General features: G+C 35.2%; 1 long non-coding RNA gene across 1 annotated transcript; it reads left to right on the top strand.

The window, feature by feature from the left end:
• Positions 1 to 6547: 6547 nt before the first annotated feature.
• Positions 6548 to 12878, top strand: LOC115893303. The gene is made up of 3 exons (XR_004053310.1): positions 6548 to 6682; positions 8368 to 8454; positions 12752 to 12878. It is a non-coding gene; the product is annotated as an uncharacterized LOC115893303 (long non-coding RNA).
• Positions 12879 to 15084: the final 2206 nt, after the last annotated feature.

Genomic DNA, 15084 nt, shown 5'->3' with positions numbered 1-15084 from the left:
CAAGGGTGTGAAATTCTCCATTTGTACAGACTGGAAACTTGGTAATAATTATGAATATATAGCAATAGCAGAAATTATACAAAAGTTTAGCAACATTTTAATTTTAAATGCAAGTATTTCAAGAGTTGAGAATCTACTTGGAGAGATTTTCTTGCAGGCTTTGATATTAAAAAGTTAGGGATTTCTGAACAGCCTACACATATAATTTTCTTATAATTTTAAAACAGAAAATTGCATTGACTCACCTTTCCTATTTCTAAAGCTGCTTATTCAAAGTGTGTCTGAATCTGATAAACCCATGAGCCCCAACTTCACACAACCTAAGCGAAACTTAGCCTTTCTCTCCTCTCACAGCAGTGGACAATGGGCCTCAGCTGCAGGGAGCATTAGAGACGCTTGCCCAGTCTCAGGGCCAGCTGGAAGGCCAGCTTCCCTGCTTGTCAGCCAAAGAGACACTTGGCACTGAGTTACCTTAGGGCAGAGGTTTAACATGGTTTGAATGAAGCTTGGATTTTGAAGTATCTATCTCTTTAGGTTGATGTCACTGGGAGTCCAAGACCCCTCTTTCATTAACTGGCCTCTCACATAGATGGCAATGATGACAGAAAACAGCCAACCACTAAAACAGTTGGTTCTTTTTTTATTATTTGTAATTTTGTCTATTTGCATGAGAGCCTGGCAGCATATGGCCTGATGAATTAAAAAAAAACAAAACCCCGTAAACTCTCATCTACTGGCCAGAGCCTCCAGCTCATGGCATTAGCAGGGGCTAGTGCTGCTCCACCTGCCACTTGTCTGGAGGGTGGGGGAATAAACTGATGACCTACTAGGCTTCCACAGCCAAATAGCACTCAGCTAATTCCATGATTTAATTCCTAACAGTACTGTCAGAAATGACTAGAAGTGGCAACACCCACTGTTTCGATAGTAAATCTGATTGGCAAGCTACCTGATCTCTGCCCTACCTAATATTCTACACTAATTATACCCTATCAGACCAGCAGGAATTGTGAGGGAGCAGAAGTACTTCTAATCCAATGCACACAGATCAGTTTTGAGTAGAAATACATAGAGATGTACATTCACATGATTATCTCAGGATAAAAGGAAGTAGTAAGTAAACTTAGGAAGAAAGAAACACCTTCACAGTGCATCTATTTACTTAATTATACACTTGATCTTTTCAAAGTCAAATACTGATATGGTTTTTAAATTTTTGTATTTCTGAATTAGCCATTTTCTTTAACCATAAACTTGGAGAAAGGAAATTTATCTTATGATTTATCTTGAGAACTAAACCTTTCTTTGGCTAAAATAAGGAAATTACAATTATCTGTGTTAATACCTTATAGTTAAAAACAATCACTAACCTTTCTTTCTCTCTGTTATTTTGTGTGTATTTAACTTATGATTATACAGCATCAACAAACCATACAAGTATATAAACAGAAACAATGTATAGGCTTTCATTAATTAAATGGATTGGTATAAAAGTAAAAACTAAGTCATTCAAAATTCAAACTGAGTCTGCTAACCCATTTTAATCTAGTTTAGAAATTTTTTTCATACATTTTAATATTGCTAATTATATTTACACTACAGGCATGAATCAGCATTGCCAGTGATGACTGCACATCTTTAGTATAAATGCAAGAAAGGAGGAAATAATTTGGGTGTAAAAAGCTTCTATGACCTTTTCACGTGAGAATTTTCTTGTGAGAAATTTCTTGTGAGAATTTTCACATGAGAATTTTCTTGATTAGCCACAGCAGACAAATCTAGCTTTATGAGATTGGGCAGAGATAAGACAGCAAATCCTTGCTAATCCTAGGTATTGCTGTCTCACTAAGTCCTAAAACAACAAACAACCAACAACAAAACCTCTATGAGGTAGGTAAGAGGGAATTTAAAAATATTTAACAACCAGTGAAAGGGGACTGACCAATCAGGATAGCAGCACTGGAGCAGAATCCCAGAAGCCTCATTACTTGTTGAAGCATTGACGCTTTGGTTCCTGAATCTGGGGAGGTCACAGGATTCTGGTGTAGAATGGGACATGAGGACTGGTGGGCTTTCATAGCAGCTATTTACCAATGTATGAAAGTGTTTCACTGTTGGTTAACCAGCATGGCAGTCAGTACCTCCGTGTGCTGGCTGACCATCAGTCCCAGAGGCGGGCCTTATCTTACAGATGAAGACATTGTGACTTAGAGAGGTAAATTAACATGTTCAAAAATCATCCCGTTAACAGGAGACAGAGCCAGGATTTGAATCCATATCTATCTCGCTCCAAAGACTGAGATTCCCTCTGAGTAATGTGGATAAAGACATCAGATACACCCCAGTAAGTCATAAAGGTTGAGCAAGAGCAGAGGAAATCTATTTCGAACTCAACTGGTTCTTTGATATTAGACTGGTACATGTTTTACATGTAATTGGTAGTTAATAAGTTTGTTAAAATAAAATCTTTATTGCACTTCTACATAGAGAGATGTGTGTAAGACATATGCAAGCCATCTTTTTAGGTACAATGCAATTGTAAATAAAAGCAAGACACTATTTTTAAAAAGAAAAACACCCTCTGCAGTACTCTGTAGTATTATTTTTTTTCAGCTGAGGTAATTTAAATTGAACCAAACTAAGTGATCAAGTTTTGCTTCAACTCAAAATGAATATAAATTACTAAATCTCAAATTGTAAGGAAGATTTAAAGCAGGGGTGTGCAATCTTTTGGCTTCCCTGCGCCACCCTGGAAGAATTGTCTTGGCCACACATGAAATACACTAACACTAACAATAGCCCATGAGCTTAAAAAAAATTGCAGAAAAAGATCTCCTAATGTTTTAAGAAAGTTTATGAATTTGTGTTGGGTGTGCATAGGACAAGCTTGGTTTAAAGGTTTAAGGTTTAAAATATTCATATATAGACGTGAAATTTGTGTTGAGCAGTAACATGTAGTAAGTGCTCTGTGGTGGTCGATTTCTTCCTGATGAAGTAAAAGAGATTTTGCAAAGTAATTTCAAATTGATGCTAATCAAGCTTTCTTCCTTCTTATGGGACTGATCAAGGTGAGACTGTAAACACATGCAAATATATAACCACATTCTATTTAGAAAGATAAGTTCAAGAACATTGATTTCACTAGATAAACTGTAGGTAGTATATAAACAGATATGTCCCTAGATTATGAACAGATTTTGTTCCAAATATTAACTTGTAATTCAGCATTCCAGAATTTTATATGCAAATTTCTATACATAAAAATGAAATGAGTAGTTCCTCAGTTTTACTAGTAAAATTTATTTTTAATTTTGTACTTCAACAATAGAACTAATTCTATTTTAGGTCCTATTCTCCATGTAGTATATTGTTAATCAGGGAAAATATTCTGAATTTTAAATGAATTTTCTGGAACACATTTGGTTTCAGACCTCTGGTCTTGACATAAAATGAATAAACTGAATACCCACAGATTAGAGCACATCCTCCTATATTTTCTCAGAAATAAGACAAAGGTTCATCAAGTAAGGGGCTGAAGGATGAAGCTATTTGCTTAGATTTACTATGGGTTTCTAGGATAACTGAAAAACTGCAAATCTAAGAGATCCAAATTCTGACTATCAATGTGGATCACAGCACTTAGAATTTAGGAGCTGGATGGAACTTTAGATATGATTAAGTTCCACATACCATTCTAAACTGAACAAGCTGAATAACAACTCTTTCTCCTCCCTCTTCATTTAATTCGTAAGCACAGGTTAGGGCCAAAGAATATCCACACCTTTGACTGGCCTATTTTACTTGTTAGTAAGGTACAAGGTAGTCATATAGCAAGACAGTTATAGTTGAAGGCCCTGTGACGAGCAATGCTTATCTTTCATTACAACTTTCTTTCATTAAAGCATCCATTGTTACCGGAGTCTACTCATTGTGCAAATATTTCTTGAATGTCTCTCCTTCGTGCATGATCCCTGTTGATGGGGAAATATAGAAACAAATAAAATGTAGTTTTTGCCCTCAAGAAGATTATCTTTTTGGTGAGAAGATAAAGTCAAATAACAATTCAAGAGTTTAATTAAGAAAGTAAATACATGCTTGCAAAATAAATGATTCAGATGAGCTAACACAAGCTCAGAAGAGGGAAAGAATGCTATACGTTAGAATTGAGATTGACCACCCGTGGAAAGGCAGGATCACTGAGGCTGGGATCTAAACTATTTGATTAAGTGTGGATGAAAATGAAACAAAAGTACAAAATGTGGGAAAAAAAGAACTCAATACCAACTGGTGATTTATTGGAAGGAGTCAATGAGAGGGAGAAGTACAGGTTTCATGTGTGAAACCTATAGTAAGCCACAATCATTTTCTAACCAGTTGAGTAGAGGCAGAAATAGCCTGATATAGTCAAAATGGCCTTGGACTTGGGGACGGAAGAGTTGTCAGAATACAGAGGTTCATCTCTTTTACATATCAGAAATACAATTTTGAATAAAATGATCAACTTCTCTTATCTAATGTTTCTTGAAATGTGAAACAAAAGGTTTGAATTTAGTGTCTAAAGTGCCACGCAGCACACAATTTCTAAGACCTTGGATTCATTTTTGATGAAAATAGAGAAGTGAAGTAGCTGCAGAATCAAAAGGAGAAAACTTTTCAGAGGACCAGAAGGAAGTCGAAGTGGTTGGTGACATACTGGGAAGTGATGCGCTAGGTAGAGAAATCAGTGAGTCTTGAGGGGCATTTTGCATTTTGAAATGGTATCTGGGTCTGACCCAGGACTTTGTGTTGCTGCCTTCGATCCCCTTCTGCTAAGCATACCTGTTCTTTAGTTACCCTTTTCTCTCTTTTATGCTTCTTTCGCTGTCATAGCTCCTCTACCCCAACTGGATGCACCCGAACGGTAGAAGGTAGAATAAGGAGGAGATGCTCTGCTTCTCTTATTGGGGTTATTCATGGATCTCTTGCTTTTCCCCTTTTGATTTGAGCATTTTGAATTGCCACCAATAGTGGCAACTGCAACTGTGCCTCTTTGGTTTGTATGTCCAAGGCCAATGATATAATAGCTATATCCTTCAAACCTGCCCAGACATACCTAGAGAAAACATTTTCAGGTATCTCTAGGTATGTGTGAGCTAGGAGGAAGGTTAGTTAGGAGCAGAGACCAAAAAGAGATAAATATAATGAATGCAACTCTATGAATCCCAAGGGAAAAAGTCTCTAATTGCAGAAGGAGCAGTAACAGTTTTAAGCTGGAGAGCCTGGGTTGGTGCCCAAAGCATTTCTTTGTTTGCCAAAAGCTGCCTCAATGTGGTATTTCCATCAACACCTATTTGTTGAGAGCCTACTCTGTGCCAGACACTATTATACAGGCTGTAATTTTCTATTGGCTCTAAGCCATTCTGATACATAAAAATAAAGTGAACATAGTTTCTTCAAAAGGGATTAGTATTTTATAATCTAGTTCAGCCTCATGTGTTAGCACTTAGTCTGAATATTTGCCATTGTGAAAATATGCAATATCTATGTATTTTTCAGACATGAGCCAAAGTATTGAAAGCACTTCAATACTTTTAATTAACATTGTTCTTTAAAGTGTTCAATCTTTAACCAAAATATTTCTCAAGAAGTATTTCATGGATATACTTGTTATTTATTTTTGTTCTCTGAAAGAAATGCCTCCTGATGTTAAAAATCATTTTGCTAACATCTCAGTCTTATTCCTTTTTAGAGTGCTCTACACTCTATCAATATGGAACTAGCTGCAGTTACCAGAAAGTGCTGTATTGTTTTGTGCTTCTGGATCTTTGAATATGCTAGACTGCCAGCTGGGAATGCACTTCCTTGCATGAGAAATGACCACACAATATTCTTTACCACAGTTCAAGAATCAACTCCTTTGATCAACTCTTTTACCCTAATTAGAATGTCCATTTCCCCACTTGGGGTCCAGTGTATTCTGTATAAATTCCTATTGTTGTAATTCTCACCTAATATTCATAATTATTTGTCCAGTTTTCTTTTCCCATCTTATGATTTCCCATAAAATCATAAGATTTTATGAACTTATTGAGGGCAGAGATTATGTCTTATTTGTGCTTATATCCTCAGGGCACACAAAAAAAGAAACTCAATATATGTTCAGTAAATTCATTGAATGAATAAGTGAATCAATGAACAAACAAGCAATTGCCATATGCATACATACATTCAACTCCTAGGAACATGTTGTACTGGTACAGTAAGGAATGCAAATAAATATAAGACCCTTTCCTGAAGATACTTCTAAGATGTATCAGCAGTACATTACATGGGATGCATATAATGGTTCCTGGATAATATATTTTAAAGAAAGAAGGCTTTCCTTTCTCAAAAAGGCAGTCTGTTATAAAAGTCTTTGTAAGTTGAAAAAAAATGTTTTTTAAAAAGCAGAACTCTGTAGTTAAAGAAAATTCAGTAGCCTAAATTCTTTACTACTCCATGTGTGGGTATAGTGAAAACATTTAGCTGTCTGATAATACACTATTGTTGACTTCTCGGTTTTAGTATTCAGAGAATGACCTGAACTTAGCTGTGTTAAGTTACCTGCTTCACAGGAAACCGCCTCTGTAACTGTTGCTTGTGCTTTCTCTTTAGGCAACACCCAAAGCCACTGTCAGATGTCATGGGAATGAGACCTCACAAGGTAAGTGCAAAGAAAACAGGAACAAATACATTTTCAAACAGAACTTGGTGAAAACATTGGCCCAAGAATGATAGGAAGCACCGCCTTTTGGGGATCCTTATTTGGGCCGTGGAAGGGACATATAGCCCTGTTTTATATGGAATCATATATGGTGTGAGGGATATGAGTCAGATCCTGGGTTCCCAAGTGGACTATCTGAGACAGAAGCAGGCTGTGTTGTCTAGACAAAAGGAAATGCTTTGTTTTTTGAGGGAATGTTATCAGAATTTTAAAAGCCAAATGATGGCTAGAGAATATAACTAAAATGTTATTGACGCTTTGTTGTTTAGAAGGCGTTTTCTCTCTTTGCTTCATTCTAAAAGTCTATCTTTTTGTCCAAGATGTAAATTAAAACTTAATTAAATCCATGATTCCGAAGAGATATAGGCCTTATTACACAGCAGGCATTCTCTGGCTTTTCTTCACATCTGGAGTTTTAAACTTTGGGGAATTAATGTCATGTCTAAGATTTCTTGTAGTCTTATTTTGCTAAATACAGGATACATAGCTATTTTAAATGAGTGTTTCATAATCATCCAAAAATGCTACAAATTTCAATGTGAAATAGCTTTTTCCTACACTGTAAATATTGGATGATTAAGCATTCCTTATGCCTTTTGGATGAAAAGGCAACATAGACTTTATTAGATATCTGTAGGTCTTATTCTTTGAGTATTTGCCTCCCTATTGACCTTCAGGCCTTTTGTGCTTCTTTAAAGCCATTTCCATCCTCCTACTTCCTCCTTCACAGAATGTAAGATGTCAATGGAAGAAGATGAAACCAGAAGTTTTAAGAAAAGATTGGACAATAATGACTAAAACAAGCACCTTTAGCTTTTATTTTTACCCATTTTATGTGTTTTTATTGATATAAATTGCTTTATTGTGATTATAGTTGAAAGTCAACATTTTGGCATATTAAAAAGACCATTTCCTTCCAACCTAGAAAATTCTATCTCATGTTATTACATGTTAGGCCTCTTAGCAACTTATTCTGTCCTATAGCTTTGTGTTGACACTGCCAATTTGGAGTCCCCAGTTCTAGTCCTGTCAACTATTTCTCCATAGGAAACTGAACCAGAGATTATACCACAATTTTCTTTTATTTTTCTCAGCCAGAGGATTTTTTTTCACTGTGAAACTGTCTGGTTTCCCACTGGTGGGTCTAATATACAGAGCTCTCTGGTTTGACATATGTGATAAACTAACAAGAATATTTGCATTTGTATAGCTTTTATATACAGATATTTCACTCTTCTAATACTATTTCGAGTTATAGATACATGTTTTTTAAAAGCAAACTCAAATGGCTGACAAACAGCTGCTGCATAGACTTTGGTGCCTGACTGCCTATGTTTATAGATTGCTTATAGAAATGTGAGTTCTGATAGCCTTTTTGGAGATGAATCTAGCAATATCTGTGGCTATTTATTGTGGCATTTGCTGAAGTTCCTTCTACAGCCTATCAGGCACAGCATCACCTGGACCTTGGGCAAGATATATGTCTGACCCCTTTTCCTGCCCTTCTGTCACTCTGCATTTACTGCAGTGGCATTCACAAGTGTTCCCAGTCTCGCTGAATATCTCTCCCTCAGAACTCAGGTGCTTTGCTGTTCCTTCTGACTGGATTGCTCCTCTCTTAACAGGCCTCGTGGCTTACTCCCTCAAGTCATTCAGGTTTCTGATCAAATACCTCCTCAGAGAGCTCTTCCCTGGCCACTCCCTTCAAAGTAGTAAGTAATTTCCTATAACTTTGTATCCCCTTATTTAGTTTCATAAAAATATAACATTATGTTACATATTAAATTCGTGCCTGTCCCCTCTACTAGAATGGATTCTTTATGAAAGTGGGAACTTTGTTTTGTTCATTACTCTATTCCTGGAGTTGAACAGGCACATAGAGGGTATTAAGTAAAGGCTTGTTGCACGAATAATTTGTGTTAGCAAATGAATGAAAAAAATAAACAAATATAATATCCTTGGTAAGAGTATGGTTAGATAAATTGTGGCATATCAATAACATGATTAAGTCATTGAGAAGAATAGAATTAGATCTATGTCATCCAGGGAATTTCAAAGTTTATTATTAAGGAAGAAGTGGGGATGCAGAAAAGTTTGTATAATAGGACCCTGAGCAATGATCTACATATATACATATCTATCCATCTATTTGATCTATCTATCATCGCATAAGAATGATGGATATAGTAGGATATTCACCAGGTTGTAAGCGTTAGCTTTGTAGGGAAATTGTGCAGTGTGATTTTGTTGAACAGGGTATGGAAATGGAGACTAGAGGGCTCAAAGTTGGCTGAAATATGTAAAATGATTGCCAATTTGAGATACATCTTCATTTGCTTCTGCTAGATACACTTCAGAGTAACTTCAGTCATATCTTCCTTCCCTTGCCGCCCACACTGTAACTTGGTGTCAAACTCTGACCCATTGTTGCTGCCTTGGCCTTCCTTAATTACTCTCCTTTGGAATTCCGTGTTGGTGCTGCTTCCATGCTGAAATGCAGGTTCCAGGCAGTCAACTTGTCTTGTCTTTGACTACTATTTAGAATATCTTTGCATTCCTTGAAAAAAGGCATTTGTCTCTTACTGATGTGTTTTGCCCGTGTTGCCTATGCAATGAGTCCTTGATGTTGTTACGACTGTTGCTGATCACTTTTGGTGGGTTTTGAGGAAAAACTATGAAATCGATTCTAGACAATTTAGGCTTTTGTGGTTCACTGGGGCCCACAAAACTCCTGAGCCAGGGAAGTGTGACTGGGAGAATAACGATATTTATTCAACGATAATGTGCTCCACATACATAAAGAGAACTCTGCACAGCCCCCGATGGAAAGTTATGCAAACATTCTCAAGTTAGAAATAGTAAATGTTTTGCAAATAAAGTGGCACTGTCTTAGAAATGCCAGAAGGCAGAGGCAAAATATTAGATTTGATAATTAAGAATATAATTAATGATGAGCAACCCTATATTTTAGAGTAAGACGATATTCCCTTTATCATGGCATTCAGTCACTTGAAATTTTATGTTTATTAGTTTGGTTGTATTTTCCACCAACACTAAGGAGGAGCTGGAGGGGTGTGTACTTTTTTCGTTAACATTGGATTGCAATATTCAGGCACCTATCTATTCTCACTTTAAATAAAATAATTTAGGAATGTTAGTTCTAACCTCAAGCTGAGGCAAGATTAAGATTTTGTAGTGATTTTCATTTGAGAAGATACAAAGGTTTTGCCAATATACAAGTGTGTTACTTATATCCTTAGAGGGTTTCCGGCTTATTACTGTTTTAAAGATGAACATCAATGGCATTACTTGTGAAGAACATTAAATATTACTCTAGTACAATAAGAAACTGGATCAATTCATGTCATAAGTCATTTTGGATATTAGAAAATTAGTTTAAAAAGTAATTTTTCTGAGTGAGGAAAAAAATATGTTGAAACCCTGCTGTTGGGCAAAAAAATCTGAAGAGTCTATTTTTCTGAGCTTTTCTTTGAGCAGTTTCTTCTATCAACACATTCTTTTCTTTTCTCAAACAATATATATAATGTGTAGAGAAGTCAGGAGTGATAGACGAATGTGATGTAACAACTCTAACTTTCTCACATGCATGCTTAAAAATCATGAAACAGCAACAAATTGTAGCAGTTTGTAATTGTTTGCTTTTCTGTTAAATGCTGGGCTGTGACAATCACTTGTTTAGGACAGAAGTCTTTTTGATTATGTGAAACTGAACCCACAGAACTCAAAGGAAACATATAAATAAATAAAGAAGTGCAAATACCTTTTTTGCATAAAGAGCAGTCCATCAGACTCATGATGAGCTTTCTCTTTTTGTTGCTTTAATTCTTTTGCAAAATGTTTTTTGTTTGTATATGTTTTGCAGTGTCCTTTTCAAAAGTAATGACCTGGACTTTTTGAATCATAAAACAATTCTGAAAGCCCACATTATTAGAACCACGGGGGAAGTTTGCATCTGTTGATTAGCTGAGAAGCTTGCTTTCACTATTAATATGCAACAGTACTTTCAGTTATGTTCTGGTAAAAGTAAGTATAGATATTAGACATTAACTCAAAAACTTTTGACAAGACAGGTTTCTACAGAGACGAATCTCCAGTACTACAGGGTTTTGCTTAGTAGCAAAGTTTAACATCTTTACCCTTTTTAAACTCTTGAAACCTAAAACTCAACTAGATAATGTACTTCAATCTTATTAGTTATAAAAAAAACGTACTAACTACAACGGCCTTTCATCATGGACGTCTAAAGTTACCCCTCAAGAAACTTCAGAGTAATTGAAATGAAGATCTTAGCAGGTTCTTCTCTGTATTTTAAATGTGTCTGCCAAGCAGTATGCTCAGGAGCTTGTTAATGGACAGTTAAGATAATGTTCTTTATAAATGTCATTGACTTACCTACTCTATACTTGTAGTCTCTCCACTAAGATTTATAATTTTCTGTTCTCATGTTAAAACTGAATGCATATAATTTATTTCAAGTAAAATCCATCAAATAATACAAAATACAGTGTCTTTATTTCTTAAATGTACATATGTACTGACTGAAAGTGGCAGGAGGCAGCCAAATGCCTAGGCAGACAGGGTTATGTTTTTGCTTAAACCACACCTCCAAGTCAAAAACAGTTTAAAGCCTGATAGCCAAGCTACAAATTAAATCCTCGGACTGGGTTGAGAACTTCTGTTCCTGTTTGGCGCATTCCTCTGATTCATCCCCACCCATCACCTATTTTACATATACCTACCCTTTCCTAATTGGTTTTCTACACTGTCCTGCCCACCTTTGAGTGGTATGTTCACTTTAACCTTTTTTGCATACTCACAAAGCAATTAGTATGCATTCCCCATTCTCAACTCATAAAAGGCCTTGGACCAAGTCACACGGGGAAATTTCCTACCTTTGGGTAGGGGGACCACCCCCATATCCCCCCTCCACTGAAAGCTGTTTCATTGCTCAATCAAATTCTTCTCTGTCCTCCTCACCCTTCAGTGTCCAGCGTATCCTCATTCTTCTTGGGTGCAGTGCAAGAGCTGGGGAACCACTGAACGTGGGTACAAGCCATAACACAAGTGAGCTGGGACACACCAGCGTGGTCTAGTGGGGCCCAGGCGGGGTGTCACCAGCCAGAGGTCCCTGGCTTGCAAAGTGACTGGGAAGAAAAATCCTACATCATAATGTTTTCTGTTACTGTATAAATAAGAAATGCTGAGAGAGGGATAGTAATAAAAATGATTTTTAGTTAGAGAGCTTGAAAAATGTTTTCATAGGATTCGGATATAAAAATAATCACAAAACTCAAGAAAAACAGGCATACTATGGAAAACATAATGAACAGTATACTAATGTTTTCATATATGAATATGGAAATCTTTAAAATAAGCATATTTTAAATTTTATAATTTAAAATTTATTATGTGTAGCAAAATTTCTAATATTTCATTTTATGATTCACATAGTAATTATCTTATATAAAAATTAACTTGAATAAATATTTTTAAATTTATATATTATCTATTAAACCCATTCTCTTTTGTATCCTTTCTGTCTGTCCTTATCTCTATCTCTTTCTCCATAAGCACACACATTTTTTAAAAATCAAATGCAAACATGTAATATATTGATAGAAATGTAAAAATTGAGGTTTATATGAAATTTCAGATGATGACAGATAGAAGCACTAAAATTTTATTTAGAAAATGCAAAGAAAATATTTCTAAGAAATAAAAACTGATTACTTGGTGCAGGTTAATTTTAATGACTATATATAATAACTCATAGATGCAAATTTTACATGCTTTATTGCTCATAAACTGTGATTTAGATGACAAATTTGTTCAGTGAGTACATTAAAAATTAAGATAAATTTGTTATCTTAACAAGATAGTATTTGTGAAGTATCACGAATACCACAAACAGAGCTTCTGTAAGTTTCAGCATAGTGCAGTATGCTTTGGTTGCAAATTTTACCTTAATTTACTTTTGTTTACTTTCAGCTAAAGAGCATGTTCAATATAAGATTAATGTAAAATGAGTCCCAGCTCCAGGCAAAGTGAGTTCATACCCTTTCCTTTATTTTTTTCTCTAATGCCTTTACTCACAGCTTTTATATAGTAGCCACTGTCCGACAACTACAAGTTTATATATTTGTTTGTTTTTCTGAAAACTACCCCTCAAGTAAATTTGTCAAAAATTGGAAGTAACCATCTGATTGTCATTTTGTTTAGTAAGTTTTACGTTTTGCTAACAGACTTGTTTATCATTGAATAGATATGACTTCTAAGCTGTTAAGAATTACATATTATGTTGACCTGTGTCTTCCAAGTCTAGTTGGAGTTAGCAAAGAAACTGAGGTAGGCAAATCTGCTTTGGCTCCAAGAAGGAAAATAGTTTTTATTTCATGAAAATGCAAACAATTAAGGAGGTGGGAGCTAAAAATACGTATAGAGATAAGACTGTCCAGGAAGAAGTTAGAGAAGAAAAGGAGTAGAAAATAAAACCATGCAAATTCACAATTTAAACTGAGAAGAAAAACTCAGAAACTGAGAAGAGATAATCTGGAAAGTAAAAGGAAGTAGCATCTCAGATGACAAAAAAAAGAGGGGGAATTGTGAAAAGAATGGAGCCATCCACATTATCCATTGTTGCAGCAAGCTCAAGTAGCTGGAGAACAGAACAGGGTTTAGGGATGCTAGCCACTGACAATTGATGGTGGCCTTTTAGAAAGCAGTCTTAGAAGACTGACATGGCTGCAAGGATGGGATGTGGAGCCAGTGAGTATAAAGTGACCCTTTCAGAAGTATTGGGTGAGAAGCTGAAAGAGACAGAGTGCATAGTCTGAGCAGGAAGGAAGATTGAGGCAAGAGATGCATTTGATTTTCCGGTTTTTGAAAAGAGAATTCCATTTCTGATATAAATACATGGATTTAATTTGAAATGTTTCTGTATTATTTAGAAGGTTTCAGGGCTATAGCTTTAAGATGACATAATAGAAATAAACAGACAAAATTAATTTAGCCACTGGAAAGAATTTACACTAAGCTTAAATACAAAACTGTAGTTACTTATAAACTCTCACAAGGTTAATTTAGGATGTACTGGCACAGGTTTCGTAAATAATAATTAAAATGACAAGTTTCCACATCTTTATTTCTGTAAATATTTAATATTTTATGTTCTATTCATGACATATGCCATCTACAATGCTGTTATTTTAATGTTAAGTTAGAACTCTTTGTATCTTCAGAATATGTTAGCATATTTCATAGAACTCCAAGAAATATTTTCATTATTATAGAGAATTTTGAATGGAACTTTTATAAATACTAACATTGGGGGGGAAAGGACAACTGTAACTTTGAATCAATAATAATTGTAAATATCCTGAACTTATGAAGAGAAACAAGTATGAAAAATCATGAAAATAGTCAAGTTACAAACTATTGTGAATGGATCTGTAGTCCTACTGGTTCAGCCTGTCGTGAACAAAATTATTAGATGCTTCACTTGATATTGTATTTAAACAACCTAAAAAAAAAAAAAAAAAAAAACCAAAAAACTGAACAGTTTACCATGACCTGCTTCATCCTAAACTTCTACATTTTGGTGTTCTCTTAAGGCAGTATCCTAGGTCACCTCTCTTTTCTGACTAATCTGTCCTAGATGATTTCATTCATTCCCAAGGTTTGATGTATCATCTATATAATGATTACTACCAAATTTATATTTCTAGCAAACCTCTCTTCTCTAAATGCATATATCAACTTCTTCTTCCTTCCTCTCCACCTCCTCCTCCTATTCTGCTTCCTCCTGATTCTCTGCCTTCTTTTCCTTCTAACAGCTTAATTGAAGAATAATTGACATATAATAAATTGCACATATTTAAAGTGTACAACTTGGTAAGTTTTGACATATGTATTCACTTATAAAACCATCACTACAAACAAAAGAGTGAACATAATGATCACCCCATAAGTTTCCTCATGCCTTTTGTAATTCCTCCCATTCCCCTGCCCCATCATGAGTCCCTAGACATCCAAAAATCTGCTTTCTGTATACACTGGTTCACATATTCTAGAATTTTATAAAAATGGAATAATTTGATAAATGAATGAAATGTTTTCATAGTATTTTGAAGGTTTCAAGGCTATCTATAGCTTTAATATTACAAACTGCAAAATACAAAGATACAATATTAAACAGCCATTTGAAATAGTATTTTAATCATTCTGTTTATGGCTTTTTTTCTTCAACCCAATTATTCTGAGATTCATCCATGTTGTCGCATGTGTTGTTGAATGTAATTCACTTGTTTTCACTGTTGAGTAGC

Source organism: Rhinopithecus roxellana, chromosome 14 (assembly GCF_007565055.1).
Source record: "Rhinopithecus roxellana isolate Shanxi Qingling chromosome 14, ASM756505v1, whole genome shotgun sequence".
In the NCBI taxonomy this organism is placed as follows: Eukaryota; Metazoa; Chordata; class Mammalia; order Primates; family Cercopithecidae; genus Rhinopithecus; species Rhinopithecus roxellana.
Note: the sequence above shows the minus strand (reverse complement) of the source record. Positions and strands in the feature narration are given on the sequence as shown.